The 26,054-nt window shown below is 40.8% G+C and overlaps 1 long non-coding RNA gene across 2 annotated transcripts; it reads left to right on the top strand.

The window, feature by feature from the left end:
* The first annotated feature begins 535 nt into the window (after positions 1–535).
* LOC134514530 (uncharacterized) lies at positions 536–26,054 on the top strand. 2 transcript variants are annotated; one of them, XR_010070744.1, is made up of 4 exons: positions 536–899; positions 2,396–2,473; positions 3,712–3,815; positions 20,682–26,054. It is a non-coding gene; the product is annotated as an uncharacterized LOC134514530 (long non-coding RNA). The 2 variants fall into 2 exon arrangements; XR_010070743.1 differs by having other exon boundaries at positions 536–2,473.

A 26,054-nucleotide genomic window follows, 5' to 3' on the forward strand; every position in this document is an offset into this window, starting at 1 on the left:
AGATCATTCTTCTCTCTTGGGGTGACTAGGAATGGTAAAAAGTGAGGTGTTTATGCGGTCTTATGTGCCCAAGCTTAGAAAACCCAAAGTTAGGTGAAAAGAGCCTCCTGCAATGTGGCTGCTCTGGGTTTCTATTCAGTTACTGTGCATTCACGCACCCCTCTAAACCGTTTTCTCATGTGACGTGAGAGCCCAGCAAGGCCCCTTTTGGTGCCCCCACTGAAGGTCCTAACACAGTTCTGTGGAGAACAAAATCTGATGCAATGTTGAAGATGTGCGCATACACAATGCGAGCTGAAATTAGTAGCCTGTGTCAGGCTTTTTAACACATCAGTACACGAATGTAGAAGGCAGTCAGCTGGTCATATAGAGGTATTTATTCACCGTATTCCAGCTTTTAACTCTAATGGCCATAGAGCTATGCAAACAGAAACCAGTAAGTGTTTGAGAGGCCTTGCTAAAAGCTGCATAATTGCTCAAACAGACAAAAGAAGGTGCAAGCACTGAACATGAGAATAAAATAAGTGTATTATGGTTTCCCTTAATATAAGAACAGTCACATGGCTGCCTTTCAAGGAATAATAACAGCAATTAATCTCGTAGTGCATTCATGTGGTAAGATTGAAATCTTTATAAATTACACAGTAAAGATATTTTAGCATCAAATATCCTTTTAAGTCCAGCAGTATTTTTCAAGACATTTACAAAGTTAATATTTGACATTATGTTTGTGGTGATATTAATAACATAAAAGTGATGCAATTATAAGGTTAACCAATAAACCAATAAAATAAGGCGTATAAAATACAGCACCAAAGCAAGCCCCTTCAAAACAACTAATCAAACAACTCTTCCTTTTCAACATCTGCTATTCTTGCTTCCCTTAAGCAAAAAACTTTGTGAGTAAGAAAAGAAAAACTGTTGTAATATGATGTTACTACCGAAAGCTGTAGGGTATTAGGACTGCTTAAAATAGTTACTATTATACTGTAATTAATATTGTGATTGTGTTGAAACATGATACTGATTTTAAAAATAGCTTTTTAACTAACCTGTCATTATTTAACATTGTATGCATGTATTTCTATATCATTGACTTTAAATAATTTGAATAGTTTGAAAGCCTTATTTAAATGTGTAGCTTTTACTCCACGTTTTCCATGTTGGTAATCTCTGATTTTTGTTAAAGTTGAGCATTCCTGGTATCCCTAATATTCAATATGTATTGACACTGTGACCTTTAATATGCACTTCAACAGATATTTTTGTGGGTTTTCATGACTGTTGTTACTCTGTGTGTGCAGGTAAAATGTTTAACTTGGAAAGTTTAATAAGTACCTCTTAAGTCTGTTTTTTGACAAGCTCATGGTCAAGAATTCCAGTCCAAAACCAAACTCTGAACCATTTTAAAGCAAATAGTATAGTATATTGTTTTCAAGTACAGTATATTGTTTTCATGTAAACCTGAAACCCGTTGGAAAGATCCATCAGTGCCATAGAATTGGCTGGGGGAGCCCTGCTCCTAACAAATACCCAGGTTCAGAACCCCCAAAGCCGCTAAATGAAAATGGCATTCCTGGATATCATTTTTACTGAGTAACTGTGGCATCCTGGGAACAGAATAGTATTTTTAAAACCCCATGTTGCTAGCTTATGAACTGAAGTTTTCTTTGCATTTCCAGCTTTTTTTTTCATTTTATCAGTTTGGTAAAATATCTGTTTGCTCTTTATCAGCATTAACAGTTGCACTGCAGTCACTGGACTGATGCTGAATTATTTTTTTGCAGTATTTCGATGTATTAAATCTGTAACTAGGTATATACAGTAGATACTAACTTGAAGTATTTGTGTTCTGGTGACAGCTGAAGGCAAATATTCCTAGTTTAGTTATATTTGCTGAAAAGCAGAGACAGCAAAGTAGTAAAGCTGGGAACAATATTATTGTATGTTATTGTATAGATTTCCTACACTTGGAAGAAAATATAGACCTGGTACAACCACCTTAAAACAGTCCATACTCTGATCCTTTCCCTGCAGTTCTGCTTTTTTGATGTCATTTTTAGACTTGGATCATTCAAGAAATAGAGCCATGCTGTCCATGTAGTCATTTCCTCTGTTTTATTTATTGTTGGATGGAAGTCCAAGCAAAACTTTGATTCCTGTTTCAGCAGTGACCATCAGTTTTTGGTGAGATACATTCTTAATGTCAGAAAAGTGGCCACTTGTAATATTCAAAATGCTTTCACAGACATAGGAAAACAAAAAAGTTACTTGGCAATTGCATAAGGATTTGTTTATGTCTTAGTAGAAAGGTTGTTATGTATTGACCAGAAAAGCTCATTCCTTCCTTTCTATTAACTGTAATCTAACACCCCAGCAATAAATATGTCCTCAGTCAATAGGTTCAGTGCCTCTGCAACGCTTCATCCTTGAGACCTGCTGCAATTCTTCTAAGTCAAAATCACAAATCAAGGTAATGATAATAGACTTTAAAAATAATTTTCCCACCTGCACCCCTTCTGTCCTAAAGCTGGTTATTGACAGTCCTCAAATCAAATTACAGCAATTTTAGCCCATTCCCCAGAAAGTTGTAAGATACTGAGGTGACCGCTCACGGGAAGTGTGTTGCAGGATGGTAAGACCTAGTCAAGGTCTTACAGGTTTATATCCTATTTGGATTTAAAAGGGCTCATTCAGCAAGATGAACTTCAGTAGCTTGCACTCTGTGACCCTTTCAAAAGCATCTGGAAAGCTGATGCAAGTCTTTGCTCTAAAGCTGGCGTGGGATACATAGGGTTACGTGCCACTTCTGTACTCTAAGATATATGAAGCATTGGTGGACCAAAGTTGTAACATTTTTTTTTAAACAACCTAAACACTTCTAATTGATTTGCAATTGAAACTGTCCCAGATGTCAGAACGCAAAATGATATCATCTTACAGCTCCCAGATGGAAGGTATTGACCCTTCTACCTCTTGGAAATGAATGAGGAATTGAAGCTATTTGTTGAGGATAGGCTGAAAGGAGTGGTTCCTCATTGTTGGGTCTGCTTTGCTTCTGTGTCACACATGACTGAAGGGGACGCTGGGAGGGAAATGCCATATTAGGGCCGATTTTTTTTGCTCCAACATATGCCAATTGATCAATGTCACTGTGAGTCAAGATACTGCCTGGAAATAAGAGTTTGGAATAGAGGCAGCCACCAGGTGTGCAGAGCACATGGCGCAGAGCCGACGTGGTCATCCTTTGCTGAGGAGTCTCTCATTCAAAGGTTTCCTTCTTTCTCCAGCGAGGCTTTTTACATCATTCCTTTGTGCTACAAGGCAATTGATCCTGGGGAGAGGGGGAAGCTTGCTGTGTGATTTTCCAGGTAAAGGGACTCTTTGTAAAGGTGCGTGAAGTTCATTGGCCAACAAAGAGTTGGTGTGGGAGGAAAGCTTGGGCTCCCTTCTTGCACAAGCAAAGCAACAAACCTTTCATTGCTATCTAGCTCTGCTGCTTCTCAGCTATCTCTAGGCTTCTCTTCTCTGCTGCTCTTCATGACTTGCGGAGAAAGCTGTGCATCAGCGCTACAGCTCACTGCTCAGCATTGGTCCCCCGTTCCTTGGCTCTGCTGCAGGACCTGTTAGAAAACATGGATTGCTGAAAGCCACAGGGTCTTTCTGGAGATTCAGCTGTGCTAAGGGCATTTTTGCATCTCTGCCTTTAAGGTCTTTTTCTACCCCAGGTTGTGGTGCTCAATTTCACTGATGTACTGGACTTGGGAACAGAGGGAGGAAAAGAAAAACAGAATATTGGACAAACGTTCATTTAAGTGAGTATAAAAATCCACTACTTCCATCTGTCTACTGTATTCAATAAAACCTGTCTTTTTTCTTCTTGCTTCAGGTTTTTTTTTTGTGGGAGTTAAGGTCATTCCATGGTGCAGTGTGTGTCTCTCTGTCTATTCATGAACTGTTCTCAGACAACACCTGAAGTCAGTGGCTGATTTCAGTGAAATCTGACAGAGGTGTGTGACCCCAGAGGCCCTAGATTCTTGCAAGCTCTGTAAAAATAGGGGGTCAAGCAAAAGAAAAAGTGTCCCTATTAAAAGAAAGGCCATTGTGTGAGCTCAACCTTTGTTATCTATCAGAGAAGCCATGAACTAATCACCAATAATGCAGATCTGCATGAAGCCAGGCATTTTTGTTCCATGTTGGTTTTTTTCCTCATAACCTTGCCTATTTTGCCAAATTTTACGTGTATCCCTCCAAGCAGGCAATGTCTTTCGATTGTTTGTTTTCGCTTCAGATCTGCTTTGTCTATATATAGAAGTCATATACCTTTACCAGAACAGAAAACGTAGCATGGCTATAATTTGAGTGGTATACATGTCGTGGTGTATTCATAGTGTTTATTTCTGCACTAAGGGGAACTACTTACAATAGAGTGTAACACCTCTATACTGCTATAATCACGGTCACAGTATGGACTGTACTGGTGCAGAAATAACAAATCATGCCATAGGGGAATATGGCCTATAATTTTTCTTAATTGAATGATGGGTATTTCTCCACATGAACACACCCACAAGTCATATGAACCACCGTTTTATAAAAAAGGCAATTTTTTTTACGTACTTATGAATAATGAATTTTCACCTCTCTAGCGGTTGCAGTGCAGTTCACTTGGGCAGTCACGCATCTGGTTTATCTTTACTCCTCACCGTCCAACCCTTGAGCTGGGCACTGGATTTTTGTCTTTATTATATCTATAATATTTATTTTTTATTGGGGAACATATTTCACATAACCCTAGAAAATCATGAAAATTTGTTCTGCACCACCCCACCAATATAGTCCATGTTTCAGCTTCTATGTGATGAAGTGATACGTGCATTACAGACTTGCAGATATTTGTCAAAAATTCCTCCTAGTGGAGTTATTTAATATGGGGCTTTACAAATTACTCTGTGCCGCTGCAAACCAGCAGCCAGATCAGCCAGATTCAGACCTGGGGATCCATCGAGCTAGGAGCGTAGATGGGAAATATAGCTTCTCCCTTGCTTCTCTGACTGTGCATGACACAAGATAGTTGCATATAGTGACCATTCTCCCTTTGGCATAGTATTTACTGCATTGACTCACTAGTACCAAGAGATACTGTACCTATGTGTAGGGGAACAAAACCATCAGGCTAAAGTTGCCTCAAAAAAGGCAGGGGGTGAATGTGTAGATCTTTATCTTTAGTAACCATAACAAACCTCACTACATTGTATTGCATATTTTTACGTTAACAATATTGAATGAAAGGGTATGACGTAAAGGAGCACCTCCCAATAGATCTGTAACAATGATAACAGTTTACAGATATTGCTACTATTTCTAGAATGTTATTAATTAGACAAAAGAAAGAAGGTGGGCTTTATCTTACGCCCTGTTGGATATCTGCAGTGTTTGTATCGGACGCCTATGCCTCCCTTTCTAACATCCAGACAGAAATAGGCTCTTTTATAGTACTAATCATAAAATATGATTCATAGCGTAGTATTGAAAGTTGGTTGAACTTTATCATAAAAATTGTGGTCTCGAGGCTCATGGAGAAGAAGTTGTGTAAGGAGTGCAGTACTGCTAGACCTTCTGAAAGATTGTAAAACCTTGTTACGCTTTTGTCCTATTTTCATATAATCCAAGAAACTGGAATTATCTGAAAGCACAGTTAAAGAAACAAACTGAGATCATTTATATGCAATTATCTAGTTTGTTCTGATGATGATTTATTTCTTTTGTTTTATGATCAACAATCTACAGTAAAATTATTATTATTTTCACAAGAGGTAGACCAAAGCTTCCTCATTGTTTGTGGACATGCTTATATCTTTGACTAATTGCAGAAAATCTTTACCATACTTTTGAAATTATCTCCAAACGGGCTTAAACTTCCATTTCCTAAAACAAGTCTGTCAGTAATTTCACCAGGGCATTCAGCCTTCCTTGAACTTGTTTCAGCCTCATGGATTTCAGTTAGGTCTTGAGAAACACTGATTGAAATTGATTGACAGAAAAGAGAAACTGCTCTGAGATAGATAATACCGCCACATTCGTTAACTTCAACAAAAAATTGGCTCTCGGAATCCTTTTTCATCTTCCTGAAACACAGATAGCAAATCAATCTGTGTATGGATGTAGACAGAACACCTGCTAACTCCTTTTGCTTCGGTAGCATATTAAAGGAATGGATCAATAAGTAGACGTCTGGCCAACGAATGAGCTATATACAATAAGTTCACTGAAGTCAATGGATAGATGCACAGTGACTGGTTTTTGGAGCATATCCCACCTGAGGAAATAAAGCTCATTTTCTCACCCTTGAGCTAACAACAGGCAGGCACCTGAGGGTTTATTATGAAAACAGGTCAACACAGTTGCAAAGAAAGTTGTATCTGGTTAATTCACTGACAGGTTGCTTTGATTTGAGGGAAAAAAGAAAAAAGAAAAGAAAAACCAAGGAAAAAAACCCAAGATCTTCCAAATTGTTCAAAACACTACTTACTGCATGTGACTAATAAATAAGCAAATAAAACAATTATAGGAGGAATTTGCTGAAGCAAAGTAGGAACTGGTTGCTGTGAGAAGTTTCCAAACCAATACCAGATTGCCCTTCTGGATGGAAATGTGATGGGATGTCACCATAAATCAAAAGCGCTCAGGAGTGTACTAGACATGGACAAAAACCTGTTGAGCCACCTGTTGAGTCTGCTGAGTACAGTCACACAAAGCTCATTTACAACATTTCATCTGTGGTTAGATTAGGATACATGAATGTTTCCGTGAATCTTGTTCTCTAGGTAAAAACAATGAACCAACAGCAAGGCATAAGTAAATATCCATAGAGATTATATAGCAGTGTGTGTTGGTCGAAATGAATGCCGGTAGTAGAGATTAGGAAAAGGTCTTTAGAAGGAAGTTTTGACCATATTGCTCTTTTTAATTCTGGAGTCTCTAAGGTTTAATCACTGAAGATAGTGGGGTAACACTCGATGTTTTCAAGATGATCTCTACATTCCTAAGTAATACTTAAAAAATTTGGAACAGTACTCCAAACTATAGAGCAATTTGGCACATAGCTGGATGGGGGTTTTTTCTAGTAATGCAGCAGCTAAAAATACCAGGAGTCTTGACTTTTAAACTGTGAAATATTGGGCAAGCAAGGCAGAAGTGGCCATTGGGTCATATTGATTGAAAACTCAGTAATGTACATACAAAATCACATGCTTTCTGATTTGTTCCAATGGAAAATACAGCAAAATCTTAGGTGTGGTGGTATTGGTAAAAATGCCAACAAAATAAATGGAAAGGCTCCACTTGATCTCACTGCGTTTTAGAGCAGAACCACTGTGACAATAACTGTCAAAAAAGACAAGATTTTTAAAGGGACTCTACAAGAACAAAAACCTGAGAGGCATGTTCACATTTTGATTGTTAAGACCAGGCAATAAGAGCTTTGTTTTGGGTATCTTTTCATTCGTGTGCATTTTTATGAATTTCCCAGTGTCATGAAGGACAAGAAGTACTAATAAAAACATTACTGAAGGAGAAGTAACTATACTTTCAGGAAAGTAAGCTCGGAGAACTATTGCATACCTGAATTTAGCAAAGATTTCTGCTCTTTTACTTCTTTAGTTTTCAGTGCCAGTAAGCGTGCATGATATCTGTGTTTTCTGTACTTACTTTACTGGGTACAGTCTGATAGCATAATTTCAGCTGTTTTGTATTTGAATAACACCTTTCAGAGACCCTTAATGGGTGGCATAAACAATTCTGTAGGTGACTCATTCACTTTTTATCCCAGCATTAGACCATTGTTTCCCATCCATTATGCATATCATTAGAAAATGATGTTTTGCTGAAGGAAGAATTATACAGACAAAAATTGATGATCAGAGGTAAATTAGTAAATAGTAAGTAAAGTAAAGGAGAAGATACTAAGCCCAAGGTGGTCTCATTCTAGTCTGGAGGAACTCTTATGGGTGTAAATCTTGCCTTATATGTTCAACGAAACATAGTACTATTATTATCCTCTATTCTGCAGTGTTTCTCAGTGCTCTGCATTGCCCATAAATGGAAAACACCTATCCACACAATATTCTTAAAACACCTTGTGACGCCATAGAGGATGAAAGAGAGCGAACTAATGTGAGACAGTGTTATTACTGGGAGTGTGTATGTGCTTGAAGTGCAGAGAACGCTGCACGTTATATACTAGAAACATTTATTCCAGTAGTTTCCATTCCCATTCTGGTTCATTTTTGTCCAAACTGTCTAGCATTACAAATAAGGAGGGTTAAGGCAAGTGAAAGACCAGCATTTTTTCCTCCAGCTATGTCAACAGTAGAGATTATCACTTGGGAAAAATTTTCTGGAGGAAGCCAACACCTTGCTACTTTGCCTAAAGCTTAACCACTGCAAATAGTGGGGTGACCCAATGAATGCATTCAGTGAAGAATTTGTGTACGTGTGTTCTTACCTGGCTTTGCATAATTCTGCTATGTCAGTAAAGCTGTAACTGTAATAGAAATTACATTGTCCTTAATGTTGGCCTTGGGCCCCTATCTGCCTTCCATCTCAACCCTAAGTTTTTTTACTTGACCTCAAACAGCAGTGCAGCCTGACCGTGGTGGGAGATCTGGTCACCTCCACGTAGCAGACTGACCCGGCTGCTGCTGACTTTCCAGCCAGTGTCTGTGGGACTGGATTCTATCCATGTGCAGATCTTAACATAGAAAGCTGATGGACAGGAATTGCACAATGCCTTGTTCCTGGCTTCTGACCTGTCAGCATACCATCTCTCACATTCTACATGGAGTAGTGAGATGTATGGAGGAGAAGCAAATTTCTGCAGAGATGTTCTTCACAGGAATTGAGATCACATGGCAAGGTGATGCACCTTTGGCATCATCTGGCCTTTGCTGGGAATATTGGTGCTGACTTAAGAAATGCACGTAGTATGTACAGGATACAGGACCTGATGTAAGGACCTCATAGAAGGCAAAGCAAGTCAACTCTGAAAATCAGCAGAGACAACTTCTAAGTGATCTCCATTCTTTGGCAATCGCAGAATGGGTGTGCATGGAAGTAAGGTTTTAATCTATTTCCAAAATAAGACTGAAGTTCTGGCACACAGTTTGTTTCTAGTCCTGTGTTTATAAATCAGTGTATGCATGCTTAAAGAACTTGGTAAAGATGACTCAAATCTTTGGGACAAGTCAGGTCTTTTCAAACACATAGCAGATGCAGCAGCATCCTGTTCTCAGTGGTGCAAAATGAGTGTATTCGGTGAGCAGCCACTCCTAGGGTTGATGGAGATGGGGACCGCTGGAAACCATGTTATCAAGAAAGCAGTGGAGGTATATGGGAAACTTAAAACTGCAAACAATGATGATGAAGGTAGTGACAAGACTCCTTGGGAATGTGATATGTTTTGAATGAAGACAACAACCAGTTTCTTTCATGATGTCTCTTTTTTCCTACAAAAGAGAAAGTAGGGGATGGGGATTCTTACAGACCTTGCCTGTCTTTTCGAGTATTCCTTGCTTATAACTCCTGAGCTCCTTGAATTCCTACTATATGAGACTCCAACCATGTAGGCAACAGTGCTAGCTTATGCCCTGCGTTTCAAAGGGAATTAATTAGCCAGACTTTTCAAACGTGTTCATATAATTCCTAGCACAGAGTTAGAAGTGGTATTTCTAACAAGTTAAAATTTACATTTGGATAATACCTTTAATCCAAAAGGATTCCCAAGAGGATTCACCAGTACATGCCAGAAACATCATCATTCAAACAGCAAAATGAGTCCAGAGAAACACATCAGATAATTTCTCAATCCTTGGGTCGAAATATGCAGAGATTTAAACTGCATGCCACAGACCTCCCAGGAATTTGCATCTATCTAAAATTGCATAGCAGGGGAGACATCATAAAAGGCAACTGCCAAAATGGTATGGAGAGGGAAGTAAAAGCTTAAAGGACACATTGACGGCTCATGTCCTCATCAAGCTTAACCGTCCATATTTAGCCACTATTACTGTTGCAAATAAGTTTGTGCCTTATCAGCTTCACCGCAAAGGTTAATTAAACCTCTTTCTGGATTTGATATCTTTCCAAGAACATGTATCAAATGATCTGTAGAGGCTAGCCTGTTTCCTACAGGTAATGCTGTTATACACAAGAAAAGAAAAATCAATCAGGGTACAGTGCACCTATCGGAAACCTGCCAAAAAAACAGGGAATAGGTTCCAGTTGCATAAAATTTCCTCATGTCAAAGAGACTATATGCTTAAAGACAGGCTTGGCATCCCTCACTGTTTTGTGACAAGCCTCAGAGTCCTCTGGTGCCTGTCTTAAAGCAAACATAGCTGATGTCGAGAGATTGCATGAAAAGTCACAACTTTCTATTCAATGCAGTGATAGCAGGATAAAGCTCTAAAGTGAGCATGGAGCTGTCAATAAAATAAACAGTGCTATGAAGGCAGAATAACTCATGGAAACGCTGGAGCAGAAGTCTGCTTCTCACTATTACTCCATAGGAGAGATGGCATAAATTTCAAATGTCACTGTGCCCTACTATATTTTTTTCCTAAAAACATTTGCCTTCCCTCTTGGATGGATATCACATTAAAGGCACAGTTTCGAAAAACTGCTTTCCTAGAGGAAACTCACCTGGAGGTCATAAATCAGGAAAGCATAAACAAAAGAGCCTAGCCAGAGCCTATAGCTTCAAAGACATCCTATAATGAGAAACAGAGCAAAGGAGACAGAAAAGAATGGGATGTAGCTTTTACTATGTACATCAACTTTAATTAAATCACACCCATATCAGAGAAAAGAGGAGAAACCTCCCAAACCCAACAACACCGTCCAATATACTTCAGTGAGAAATAAATTCCTCCGTGCTCAAGATCTGGTTTAACTCTCTGTGTGCAAACAGGTTACAGCAGCTGGGTACCTGTGGGAGGGGAACGCCACAGGAGCACTGCTGTACCCTCTTAGCTCTGCTCAATGTCCAGGACTTCAGAGTCTGAAAAACACACCTAGAAGCCAAATCATGCATGAAAGGACGTGGAGGAAATGATTGCTTCCTACTCTGTCCTTCAATATCCTATCCCGGGGCTATTGCGAGGACCGGGGAGAGGGGAGGTATCACAACTGTATAATCTGTTTACAGGATTTCTCCTCCAAACTTACCTCAGCCTTTCCGCAGGGATCAAGCTCTACCTTCTGTTTTCATGTGCAGTGAGAATATACCTACATGAGGTGAAATAATTTTTTTCTTTATGGACAATGATTGAAAATGAGAAACTTTGCTGGGTGTCTTCGCAGGAATGGCAATAGTTTAGAGCACTTAGACTTTTCGGCCCGCCCCCCCCCCCCCTTCCCCCTCCCCAATTCTGATTAACCCACACCATAGTCAGGAGTCCTTGAATCTGGGTTTTAGTTCTGGGTAGGTTTTGTCTGTTCATTTGTTTCGTTCATGAACCCTGTCAGTGCAATAAGCCAAAGAAACTAAACTCTTCCACTTTGAAAGCGTCTGAAATCTAGATCTGAATTTATTTTATGACTTGAGCCCTTTCTGATTTTCTTGCAGCCAGCAGCTAGGGAGTTAGCTCTGATGAGACGCTGCAGCAGACATTCACTGTGTTTGACGCGAAACACTGGTTTCCAAGGAAATCTATATAATCCCTATAGTGACTGTTTAGTGTTTACACAGTGCTCTGCATAAGCTCGTAAGTCTAGTTCTCTTCATTGTGTGTAAGATAAACCTGAACCAAGTTGTTTCTATTCAATTGTATGCATATTAGGGGGATTTAAACAAATCAACACACAATACCAGTATTAACTTTAAAGCTTTGTAGTTTTTAGAAAATATGTTCAAAGATGATGTCTACACAACAGTTGGCTTCCTCCTAACCAAGGGAAAGCTACAGAATGACATTAAACTGTATTGCTCACTCTGGTGGACCCTGTACTAGGTCCAGGCACAGTGGAGAATTTTAGTGGACTATCAGAGAATGAGTTACCCATGAATAATGTTGGATAAATGAATATATTATCATGTTAAGTTAAATGAATGCATTTTTAAGGTATAAAACATCTATTTTTCCATTGGGACCAATAATCCATTTCTGTTTTTTAACAGTTACCATTTCAGAAGATCTATTAGAGTTTTTGAGCAAATGTGGTAAATAGTATTAGCATGCTCTCATTTTAACCCAAAGTGCTGTGTAAATACAGAATACTAAAGGCAAAATCACTCAGAAGTCATGAACCAAGCTAATCTGAAAAATATTAATGAAAATGCCATTGAAGCATTTTTGCCTTGAAAACAAAAAAAAAAAAGAAAAAAGGAAATACTTTTCAAGACCATGTTAAAGAAAATGACACTTTTAATCTAGAAAAAATTGTTTCAGCAAGGTAAAAATGCCACTTTTTGCAGGCCTAACTTGCATTAATTTTTTGGTTATAGAAGGAATCACAGAATGATTTGTGTTGGAAAGGACCTTAAAGATGACCTAGTTCCAACCCCCCTGCCATGGGCAGGGACACCTCCCACTAGACCAGGTTGTTCAAAGCCCCATCCAGCCTGGCCTTGAACACCTTCAGGGATGGGGCATCCACAGCTTCTCTGGGCAACCTGTTGCAGTGTCTCACCACTCTCACAGTAAAGAATTTCCTCCTAATATCTAATCTAAATCTCCCCTCTTTCAGTTTAAAACCGTCCCCCCTTGTCCTATCACTCCACTCCCTGATAAAAAGTCCCTCCCCATCTTTACTGTAGGCCCCCTTTAAGTGCTGGAAGGCTGCTGTAAGGTTTCCCTGGAGCCTTCTGTTCTCCAGACTGAACAACCCCAGCTCTCCCAGCCTGTCCTCACAGGAGAGGTGCTACAACCCTCTGATTGTCTTCATTATGTTTTATGTTATGGGAAAATATCAGTATAAAATACGTGGACTATATTTAATACTAAGAGAAATGTATATGTATGTTTGTTTGCTTGTATATGAGGGCATTTCAATAAATTAAAACTGTAATACTACAAAAAAACCCTGAAAACTGAGGGGAAAAATTGCTTTTTTCACCTTTTACCACATCAAAGAACTCATTTTAAACCAACCTGGTGGTGGGGTGTCTCCTGGTTTAGTTTTCCCATTGAAATCCCAGCAGCTAAGCTCGTCAGCTGTGTCGCTTATGAGCTTTCATGGTTCAGAATGTGTCTACAGAAGACAAAATGCTGAAGAGGGTCTCTGTCCATTTGTTAAGGAAAACTAAGGGATGAAAATACAAGTCCTCTTTACCCAAAGCTGCGTGGATAGTATTCTGCACAAACAGCTGTGTTAGTGATTTGATTTTATGACAAGCAAACAGTGTTTACTAAAAGGGATTTATTAGGATACATAAGACAGCCTACCTTCTGCTTTCCTGCAAGTGTCAACATTGCTAAAGCCTAATATTGCATAGACTTTATTACACTCTTAACTGGTCTTTGCTATTCACATAATCTGCCTGATAAGACACCATTGAGGCATATAACTTGTTATAAATGCTTTATCTTTTTTCACTTGTAATCTTGTTATGCCACCATCAGATAAACTCTGAAACTTATTTATTGGTTCCAAATGTAACAAAATAATATGTGTTTTCTTGTTGGAAAGATAAGAAAAAGCTTCTTACACAGTTAACAGTTTTCCAAGCGCCCTAGTGAGAATACATAGGCATTTAGTAATTTCCAAAACACGCTAATTAAGGTCATCATATTTTTTGCTACCTCTTTAACATCAATTTATTGCTCAGATTTTGTCTGTCCCATTCCCCCCAACTCCAAACACACACAGGCATGCACACAGAGTGGCCTAACGTCTCAGGTACACTACACTACCATAAACCCAGCCAAATCAACATCCCCTTCATATTTTTGAATGAAACCTGCAAAATACCTCTGATCATACTGAAATTTAACCCTTTAAGATTTTTTTTTTTTTTCTAATTCCATGACCCTTAGCATCTGCAGGACTAGGACTTTCAGCTGTGGAATTAACACATTCATTTCACATAGCCTTAGGGTAGAAGCTGTTCCAGCAGATTTTGGGGTACTTTTTCTTTTAGACTGCTACCTCCTATTACGTTTAATAGAAAACAGGATCCTGCGTCTTAGCTAAAGAAAAAGAGAGATCCGATGGGTAAAATTTTTGACTGCTCTGTAATCAGGGTTTTGCTGGTTTACCTTCCCTACCTCTTTGTGGACTTGCTAGTTTGGCTCCATAGTGGTGCTATGATGGCTCCAGCACAAGTTGAGACTGGTTTGAGGTAAGGGGCAACTTTAATGGTTTAATATAAATATTTGGAAAAAATAATTTGGAATGAAATGGGTAATATTATCATGAGGCATAAGCACCTCAGTTCTCTTTAGCTGGCTAGTCTGTCATTGTTAAGCCATTGATGTCACCAGCTTTCAAAGTTTGAAATAGCTCCCATGACAACTCGCCTTTAGCTCTAAACTGTTTTGAAGAAACGGGGAAGAGAAGCTGTAAACATATAAAATCAATGACTGCTGGCCATTCCAGTGGTGTAGCATTTTTCAGGAGTCTGTTTATACCAGATTTTTAAGCATCCTGACCAAAAAAAAATGTATGATTTATGGCACTTTAACCCTGAGAGCTGTCACGTAAGTAGCCACTATGAAGCAAACAATATGCTGTGCATTTTAACTACTTAGGCTACAGGGAAGTGTTCCCTGGTGGAAAAAGAAACCTCCCTAACCTACATGAGACCATGTTTCCTTCACTTCTGTTTTTCTGGGATGCATGTCTGATGGATTTGGTTATAACAGCTGACCATCGTCCCTACTCTTACTCATCTCCAGCCCTGCCTACTCTGAAGTCATTCCTGCAGTAGAAGATAAGGATTTCTTCTTGGCAGAACTGTCCCACAGTGAGCTCCATATTCCTCTTTGCTGATGCTATTCAAGGCCTTTCAATCCATTCTGTATCAGTAGGATTTCCAGCCTTGACCCATTGCTGCAAGGGTCCTGGCCTTGAATGTCCATCCAGTGAATGTTGCTGTGCTCCCAATTGGCAGTAGAAATGTGATCTTAACAATTAAGGAGATGCCTGCTAGAAAAATTATTCTGCATAGGGACATTCACTAGTAAAGAGAAACTTGATACTTACAGCTCAGTAACTCTCTTTTGTTCCCCACCAATCCCTACGTAAAAGCAGGATCGGGGACAGGAGGGGTGTATCTTGATAAGGATTAGGGAGGTAGGATAGGGAAGGGACTCGAAGTGGTAGAGCAGACCGCACTAAACCTCCACCTCTCCAGCCAGTTACAAAAACAGATTAGGTGTAAATTGAGTAACCCAAAGCATCCCTTTGGGGTTACATCTGGCTCTGCTTCATCCAGTCAATCAAAGCAAACTGTTTAGCATAGACTTGAACAAGTTTGTTTTTAAACAGCTAAAAGTGCACCAAAAAGGAAATCTTCCGGTCTGAGTACAGCTATGCAAATATACAACCATTGTTTCATTACTGTGGAAATGTTATCTAACTATTCCCTTTTATTTAACTATGACTTCATCTCCCCCGCCAAAGGGGAGTGATTAACATTCACCAGTGCACATTTAGTTTTGCGTAGCAATTTGGTGATCATGTAAAACTACAGGAATATTTATGTAAATTCTGTTTAATCAGGATGTTTTTAATCTAAGAAACAAACAAAGTCAAAGAAAGAAGTATTCTTCTGAAACCATGGCTGAAGAAACAACAAAATCCTAACATGTAAAGATGGTGGGTTAATAATATTGTTTTATAAGTTCAACAATTTAACAACACCCTATATTATTATTTCCCACAGTTGATTGGAAAACCTAATCCATCAAGAACGGTTTCATTTTCCTGGGTCTTGTAATATTGACTGTCCTTGCTATTTGCTTAAAGGTTTTGTGTAAGTCTGGTAAACAGGTAGAGGCCAAAAGTAGGATAAAAGTCCAGCAGCTGAATTTAGCAGGTGTGTCCTATATCTTAAAAAAGAACTAGCCATCATTAAGTGACACTTCATAGAATACCATGAAATAGAGTATGAAGATCCTCAGTGTCCTGGTAACAGCAACAAAGTAACCCAGTAAGTGTAAGCTTGCTGTGAGGGATGGGATGAAGAGAGAGAGCTGAGAGGGAAATTCACAACGCAAAGTTCCTCATGGGATACAAGGAGGCCCTATGAACTGATGCTAATAAAGGTGGAGACCTCTGACATTTTGCAAAAATAAATACTCTTTATAATTAATTTTAGTCAGGTTATAGGAAGTTCCTACATGTTTACAACCACTACCACTGTTAACTGGCAGTGGATATTAAGCGCAGATGCAGAGGCATAAAGACTTTCTCACACTGACTAATAGGTGGCCCTCTTCTGTTGTTGAGTTATTCCTGCTGAAGAAGGTCCTTTGATTTCCTGCAGACCCTGAACAGGGCTTCCCTCCTGGCACCCTGTATTACATGTAACTACAACCCTATTTTGGAGTGTTTTCCCTTTGTGTCAGCTCATACACAAAATTACCAGAGGCAGTGACATGAAGGTGACAGATGGGATCCAAACTCAGCTGTAGTCAGTGGGGATCTTTCCCTTGAATTCTCTGCCCTTGAGGTCTGATGCTTTGCATTAAATGGACTGCTTTGCTTAGGATGCTGAAACTGTCCTTGGGTGCTGAAATATGGTCCTACCTGGAAACTCCTGTGTCTGCTGGCTTCAGCTGACTGCCATGAAATGCCACTGATCACAAGAGCACACATGACGAGGGTGATGCTAGGATTGGGCAGCTTTACAGGATGATGAGATAGAATCAGGGATTGCCTTCAGAAATCAAAGTAATATTTAACTTGACATTTGCTAACAGCACAACTGAACTCTGCTTGCCCAAAGTTATGCAAAATTTCCTTGATCATGAAGTTACTACCATTTTTATGCTCCCTTTCCAATCTTCACCGAGACTCTGTAATCTCCAAGCAGACCTGTCTCAGGTTTTGTTGCGTCTGTTGCTGTATGATTGAATGTAAATGTAGGTTAGACTGAGAGCTTTGTGGAAAACAGGGTTTATAAAGCATTCAGTTCCTTCAAGGAGCACACAGAAGGAGTTGCAAAGGATCTGGACAATAAATTGCAGGATAAAAAATGGAAGGTCAAATCTGGGGCCTATTCTTGATGGGATCTCTCTCCATCAGACCACAGTCACTTGACGGGTTACAGGGAGGGAGGCTGAGAAACACTTTGTGCTCAGTAAGTCACGGTTGGAGCCCTGCTGAATATCTTTAAATGATTAGTCACAGCAAATTCTATTTATAATGGATGCCAAAAGCTTATCTGCCAACAAAATATGAGGGCTCTAAATACACTCAGTCTGACGTGGGCACTTAACTGAGGTACTTAAATTAGGACTTAAGTCAGTGGAGAGTAACACAAAGAGATTTGTATCACTAATGGGCTGAACTGCCTTGGTGGTTATTGACTTGGTGGGCAACTAAGGGTCTTAACTCACTAATGCACTTAAATGGATGAAATTAGGTAGTATAAGCCCAAGGTGACTTTTGGGGTCTTCGGGGTCTGACCTCATCTACACAGACTAAAACAAAATGTGTATATATATAAACATATCTATCTATATCTATACAGATTAAACAAGAGGAATTAGAGATGTGTGCATGCCTGCAGGGCTATGATCTTACTAGCATCACGGAAACATGGTGGGGTGGTTCCTATGACTGGAGTGTTGGAATGGAAGGAGACAGACTATTTAGGAAGGACAGGCAGAGGAGAAGAGGAAGTGTCGCCCTCTACGTCAATACCAGCTGGAGTGCAGGGAGCTCCGCTTGGGGATGGATGAGGAGCTGACAGAGAGTTTATGGGTCAGGATTAAAGGGAGGGCAGGGACAGGTGACATTACAGTGGAGGTCTGCTACAGGCCACCTGACCAGGAAGTCTGAGTGGATGAGAACCTCTATAAACAGATAGGAGAGGCCTCATGTTCACTAGCCCTGATCCTCATGGGGGATTTCAACCACCTCGATATCTGTTGGAGGGACAACACAGCAGGGCATAAGCAATCCAGAAGGTTCCTGGAATGTGCTCATGATAATTTCCCTCTCCAAGTGATAGAGGAGCCAACAAGCAGAGGTGCTACACTGGACCTTGTTCTCACCAACAGGGAGAGACTGGTGGGGAATGTGAAGCTCAAGAGCAGCCTTGGTTGCAGTGACCATGAAATGGTGGAGTTCATGATCTTTAGGGCAGTGAGGATGGCACACAGCAACCTCAATACCGTGGACTTCAGGAGAGCAGACTTTGGCCTCTTCAGGGATCTGCTTAGTAGAGTACCATGGGATAAAGCCCTGGAGGGAAGAGGTGCCCAATAAAGTTAGTTAATATTTAATGATCACCTTCAAGCTCAGGGGCAATGCATCACAACAAAGAGGAAGTCAGGCAAAACCACCAGGAGGCCTGCATGGATTAACAAGGAGCTCCTGGACAATCTCAAACACAAAAAGGAAGCTTACAGAGGGTGGAAGCAAGGACAGGTAGCCTGGGAGGAATACAGAGAAATTGTCCAAACAGCTAGGGACTAGGTTAGGAAAACTAAAGCCCAGATAGAATTAAATCTGGCCAGGGACATCAAGGGCAACAAGCTTCTACAGGTATGTCAGTGATAAAAGGAAGACCAGGAAAATGTGGGCACGCTCCAGAAGGAATCAGAAGACCCAGTTACCCGGGATATGGAGAAGGCTGAGGTACTCAATGATGGTTTTGCTTCAGTCTTCACTGACAAGTGCTCTAGCAACACTGCCCAAGTCACAGAAGGCAAAGGCAGGGACTGGGAGAATGAAGAACTGCCCACTGTAGGAGAAGATCAGGTTTGAGACCATCTAAGGAATCTGAGCATGCACAAATCCTGGGACCTGATGAGATGCATCTGCGGGTCCTGAGAGAACTTTTGGATGAAGCTGCTAAGCCACTATCCATCATATTTGAGAAGTCGTGGCAGTCCAGTGAAGTTCCCACTGACTTTTAAAAAGTAAAAAAAAAGGAAGATCCAGGGAACAACAGGCCATTCAGTCTCACCTCTGTGCCTGGGAAGATCACGGAGTAGATCTTCCTGGAAACTATGCTGAGGCACAGGGAAAATAAGGAGATGATCGGTGACAGTCAACATTGCTTCACTAAAGGCAAATGATGTCTGAAAAATTTAGTGGCATTCTACGATGGGGTTACAGTGTTGGTGGATAATGGAAGAGCAACTGACATCATCTACCTGGACTTGTGCAAAGCATTTGACACTGTCCCACACGAAATCCTTGTCTCTAAATTGGAGAGACATGGATTTGACAGATGGACCACTAGATGGATAAGGAATTGGCTGGATGGTCACACTGAAAGAATTGGTGTCAATGGCTCGATATTCAAGTGGAGATCAGTGATGAGTGGAATTCTTCAGGGGCTGGTAATGGGACTGGCATGTTTAACATCTGTGTCGCTGCCAAGGACCGTGGGATTGAGTGCACCCTCAGCAAGCTTGCCAACACCACCAAGCTGTCTGGTGTGGTCAGCACGCTAGAGGGAAGGGATGCCATTCAAAGGGACCTGGACAGGCTTGAGGGGTGGGCCCATGCAAACCTCATGAAGTTCAACAAGGACAAGTGCAAGGTCCTACATGTGGGTTGGGGCAATCCCATGCACAACTACAGGCTGGGTGGAGAATGGATTAAGAGCAGCCCTGAGGAGAAGGACTTGGGGATGCCAATGGATGAGAAGCTCAACATGAGCTGGCAATGTGTGCTCACAGCCGAGAAAGCCAACTGTATCCTGGGCTGCATGAAAAGAAGCGTGACCAGCAGGTCAAGGGAGATAACTCTTTCCCCCTACTCTGCTCTCGTGAGACCACATCTGTGTCCAGCTCTGGGGGTCCCCAACATAAGAAGGACATGGATGTGTTGGACTGAGTCCAGAGGAGAGCCATGAAGATGAGCAAAGGGCTGGAGCACCTCTCCTGTGAGGACAGGCTGAGAGAGCTGCGGTTGTTCAGCCTGGAGAAGAGAAGGCTCCAAGGAAACCTTATTGCAGCCTTCCAGTACCTAAAGGGGGCTACAGGAAAGGTGGGGAGAGAATCTTTATCAGGGAGTGGAGTGATAGAACAAGGGGGAACGGTTTTAAACTGAAAGAGGGGAGATTTAGAATAGATGTTAAGAAAAAACTCTTTACTGTGAGGATGTTGAGACACTGGAACAGGTTGCCCAGAGAAGTTGTGGCTGCTCCATCCCTGGAAGTGTTCAAGGCCAGGCTGGGTGGGGCTTTGAGCAGCCTGGTCTAGTGGGAGGTGTCCCTGCCCATGGCAGGGGGGTTGAAACTAGGTCATCTTTAAGGTCCTTTCCAACACAAACCATTCTATGATTCTATGAGTCTATGAAAACTCAAAGAGGATCATAGGAACCCTCTGACTCAGAAAATTTGTGTTTACGTGAAGTCTCATTGAACTAGGGAAGTCTCCTTGAGGTCTGTAGCTCTGAACTACTGCCTAAGATCTGACAGCTGAGCTGCTGGTAGTTTCTTTCATGCCTAAGCATTCTTGTAATACATATAATAGATGTTGTCTCTTGTTTCACAGGACTACGACACAGCTTGTTTTTCCATCATGCTACAACACGGTATGCTCCTCCACCAAGTAAACTTGTGCTCCAGCTCTTCTTCTTATGCACCTGGCTCATGTAAACACAGGAACAGAGTGAGCAAGGATCTACATGTTATTATACATCAGGCTCCACAAAATTTGTGACCAGTGTTGGAATTATGCCAACCTACAATTATGCAGGGTAGGTCAAGCAGCAGGTTATATTTTCTCATTAAATGAGCTTAAACCAGTGTTCCTATGGAAGTGAACTGCTGAGTACCTTCAGGAAGAATGCAAGCACTTAGAAATCATCTTAGTTGCCTTGGGAAGAAGCAGTGATCTAGGCAAAGACGAGGCATGGTTTGGGAGAGCAAAGAGACTGAAAATGAGATCTACTGGTCAACAAGTGAAGACACTGTCATGTATTATTTGGTACTGGGGAATCTTCATAACAATTTTTCTGGAGATATTTCTTCTAGCTGCGCTCATTTCTTTTTGTAGAGATACATTTCTTTTTACAGATAGTTCTGCATAGCAGCTAATGTTGTATTGACCAAACGGATAACATCTTTCCTAGAACAGGGATTTAAGAGGATATTAATACAATGGACATCCATTTTTAGTGATTCACTGTTAAGATTGGTTTTCCAATATGTAACTCAAGGTGCTTTGGTTACCTTTTAGTGATTCACTGTTAAGATTGGTTTTCCAATATGTAACTCAAGGTGCTTTGGTTACCTTTTAGTGATTCACTGTTAAGATTGGTTTTCCAATATGTAACTCAAGGTGCTTTGGTTACCTTTTAAACACTCACCCATTTTAGCTTCAGCCAGTCACCTCCTACTGTCCTCCATGGTTAACAGAGCAGGAAGACTCAGGTTTGCATATATCCATCCAGCACACTTCTCCCTTCCCATTCCTACAACTCCAATCACAGATGTTAAACACTACAGCTCTGATGACACGTGTTAAGTCTTCACCGAAGGACATATCAGGAGGAAGACTAAACAACCTCGAAAGTTTCTGTTTACTTGGAATTGTTTGGAGTAAATTGCTAAGATATTTTTTTTTCTAAAGGTGTGACCAGACTCTACCAATCCCAACTGCCTATAACAGGAAAAGTTTTGACTTTCCTCTCCGTGTGCAAACCATTAATCCAGAAAACAATGCCTCAATTCTTAACATCTCTCCCTCCTCTCAAGTTGCCTGTTGCCATTTACTCTTCATTAACTCTTCCAGCTCTACAAATGCAGTAATCTTGGGGCTATAACATTTCTGCTGTGACCATGGGCTGTGAGGCCACGTGCTGTTCCTGCAATTGCATCACAAGCACATGATATAGGAAAGAATGAGTAGAGGAATGAAGATAAGCAGTGGGAGAGGCAATTCAAAAGGAGCTTAGCCTCTGAAATGCACAGCCACATCCTTCTATTTTTTCTTTTGGAGGAGTTGTGAAATAGGGAAAGGTACCGTATGGAAAATCATAATGCAGAACTTGAACATCTTGAAGTTTGGTTGGTTTTGATTCCAGGATCTGGTTTGAAAAACACCTGAATTCTTTCTGGTTGGCTTGAGGGAGAGAACAGGTTCTGGCTTTAGGTATAAGTAACAGTGTGTGTACACATAAGGCCTCTGTTTATTTAGTAACTGAAGATGGTGCGTAGTGAAAGCTAGCCTAATTACTCTCACTTAGAACTTTATGAGTTTTAAATCTTCTCCTTCACTTTCCTAGTGAGAAATCCCAGCTGATACAAAGGAAGATTAGCTATCTCATTCCAGCCTCCTTATTCTTCTGCAAAGATGTAAGTGACAAAAACAACAGGAATGGACACTGAGGAACAGTAATTGTTGGGGGGGGACGTGTCTCACGTCATATAAGGATTACAAGCATGCATGAAATGAGTTGGGAAGAGCACTGCACCCTAAGGAGCCTTTCACCTACAGCATAGTTTTGAACATCCTTGAACTGGCCTATTTACACCAAAGATGGGCAGGTCCCAACCAAGGCAGGATCTTCATTCAAGAAGAAAATTTTAGCATCTGTTTCACTTTAGGCCTAAGTTCCGCTGACTTCACATAAGGTCTTGTTCAACTAAGGGCCAAAAAAGTGATGTTTTAACCTTTTTACCCTGCATTTATATTATATTTCAGTGACTCTGCTCTTTTTGTTCTGGCTTTCCTTTGAAAAGAACACTACAACAGACCATTAGCAACTCTGGTTATCAGCTGTGTTGATGCTGTTCTTGGCAATGAACGCAGGGAGACTGGAAAATTATTTTACTGATGGAATTTCCTCAATACTTTTGGCATTAGACACAATGGAGTGAACATGACTTTGACGTACTAAATTCATTGGGATATTTGTTTAAGACCAACCCTTCATGACTCCTGAATGCACCTCAATCAAGAGGGGATGGGCTGGAAGCTCAGTAATTAACTTTTAAAAGGAAAAATGTCCTTTTTATTTTCAGGAATATATACAGCCTTAGGATCTATAAAGGCAATAGGTTGACAAACTAAGGATTTTTCATTATTAGGACAGACATGGTCCATCAAACACTCGATACTTTTGATATAATATCAGCCAAAATATAATCAACTTCCTAGTGCTGTATGTGTTTTGAAGTCACAGAACTGCATGCTGTAATCCTTTAAGAAACAGAGAAATCGCTCTGTAAATGTAACAGGATTGAATTGCTTTTTGTCTTAAAACTGTCTCTACCTCCTCCTACTACCTCCTGCTTCTTGCACTAAGCAAAGGAGTGGCAGCTACAACTCTGATTTCAAAAGAGAACGGCATGAAGAGCTATCAATTAGAGACTGGTCTAAGACCGGACTAAACAATGACTGAAATTTAATGGTAACCAATTTTCACTCACTTTCCTGAAAATGACTAGAGTTTGGAGCAGTGGAATTTCCCCGAAGCAGAACAAAAACCTTGAGATGAATGTGAGAGGTCTTATATTATTGAATGTCTGAGGATAGCAAGAGGGGCAAGAGGAAGCAAATTTTGGCCATACAGAAGTCTGACTACAAACTCAACTAAGATCAAATAAAATTTATTTGGAGGGCAGTGAGTCAACGATTAAGAGATCAGCTGCGGGTAAAAGATCTTGTACATGCTGCAGTACAGGTAGCTGCAGTAACGGTACAACCTTTAATTCCCCAGGAAGCCAGACTTTGATGTCTCCAGAAGTCCTAGCCAGTCCTGTCCAGGGCCACACAAGGCCCACAGTGTCCCACCACACATGTGCCTTCTCAAACTGGAGTAGTGACTCTGCCTCTTCCTCCTACTCCTCCCTCCTCACGTTGCCTGACCCACATCTCCCTAGGGCAGAGGATACCAGTTGAGAAAGGAGCAATTTACCCAGTTTCCCAGTAGCTGGGATTCTCACAAGATGTGAGCCAATGTACAGACAGCAGGTCCATAGCTGTGGCTTCAGCTGTTCCACAGCAATTTCTATCTGCAGGTGCCTAGGCTGAGGGACACACAAAGTACCAAAAAAAAAGTGGGGGGAGGAGGGCAGGGGGCGGCAAGTCTCCATGAATGTGCATACTGTCAAGTTGGTAGCCAGATATAATTTGGTGAGTGGGAGACATGGCCTACAGGACTGACAGAAGATCAGGAATCCAGGTAGTCACCTGTATTGATTACACCTGGAGCTGCCAGAAATTAATGAAATTGATCCATGTCCTGGAAGAAAGTCCTTGGATGATCTTGAACATTTTACAGCTCCTTCCCTTTCCCATACCACCAAACCCTCCTACCACAGGCAAACAAGGCAGCTAGGATGCAGGAATCATTCTCAGAGAGTGCTCCCAGCCGGTGTGGGAAAGGAGATCTGGCAATCCATGCAGGCTTTTGCAATATCATTCAATATAGACTCCTCCCACCCACCTCCCTGCCATGAAGCTTTTTGTGCTATCTAAAAGAGGAAATGTGTTGACAAGTTTTAGCAAAGTCTGACTGGGGTTGCTGTAAATCCAGAGCACACATTGGCTTGCAGCTCCTGCAGAGCAGATGGTGACGCTGGGGGTGGTGATGAAAAAGCAGCGCCGGAGCTCTTTCACTCCTCCTGGGAGAGAGGCTGTGCCAAGAACATGTAATTAAGGGACAAAGGGAAAAGCCAGCAGTAAAATCCCCATCTACCTGGGGAAGCTTAGAGCCAAGTGGGCTCAGTATAGGGCCCAAATGCATCAGGTCAGGCACCATCTAGTTCTCTGACAGACGCGCTCATTCTAAAAACACTGGGCTGCTTTCTGTTACTTGCAGCAAGTTAAAAAAAGTAACCACAAGAAGCAGAGTGAAAGAAATGCCAACGCTGTATTTAAAGGGCTGTAGACACAGAATAGGGGGGTTTTCCCCTCTGCTCACAAGTGCTAGGAGCATTATGTAAACTTATTTTGTAAGTAGCACACTGATCTCCTGGCACTGAAAAAAAAAAAAGGATGTTGTCTGCAAAAATGGGAGAGCCAGGAATGTACCATTACAGGAATGGGTCTTGCCAAAGCAAGCAAAGTCCAAACATCCCACACTTCCCAAATTATCTTTCTTTCCTGTCTAATGCACTGTAAATGAAATTCAGTTGGACTTTGACATTATTGTGGACTGGATTCAATCCCATTTATATTGTACATAGATAGGAACAGATGATAAAATTATATTGTTTGAACAAATAGCTCACTTCCTTTGCAATAATTCTTATGATTGTTAACGTATTAATAATTATAATCATGCATTGCATTTATAATAGCGCCTTTCTTCAGCAGGAATCCTAATGCTCTTATGAACTGAAGTGATTGTACTGTGTGTACGCTATCTTAACTGAAAACACATCCGACAACACAGATCTCCGTGTAAGTCATGCTTTAGAACATAAGGAGGTTAAATTTCCTACTAATCCATTGCATTTTCAGTACCTTTTTTTATTGTTAAGCATGCCTCTGCTCATTCTTCCACAGAGCTTATAAAATGCTTTCCACGAAAATAAACATGTAAGAAATCTGTGGCATTAGGCAATCTTCCTAGGGGAACTCTTTGTTTCTTTTCAGTGCTGCAGTCATTCCGGTTACGTTTGATTTCCCTTGATTTTCGAAAAAACAAGACAAAAATCAGTGGCGGAAAAAAGCCTCCTTAATGAACAATACCAGTATTTCAATGGTTCCATTCGGCCATTCCTGTTGACACTCTGGGTGTGCAGAAAACATGAGGTAAGCCCTCACTGCCCAGTCTTGAGTGAAGCAGGAAGGTGCATGCTGTTTTTACTCAAGAAGGTATGTGAGGTCAATCCTGGGAAAAACACTCTTAAAAGTAGCTCATGCTGCTTAATGTCATTAGACTATACAGCCTGGCAATTTAGGCTAGGTATA

The sequence above is a fragment of the Chroicocephalus ridibundus genome, chromosome 4 (genome assembly GCF_963924245.1).
Source record: "Chroicocephalus ridibundus chromosome 4, bChrRid1.1, whole genome shotgun sequence".
In the NCBI taxonomy this organism is placed as follows: Eukaryota; Metazoa; Chordata; class Aves; order Charadriiformes; family Laridae; genus Chroicocephalus; species Chroicocephalus ridibundus.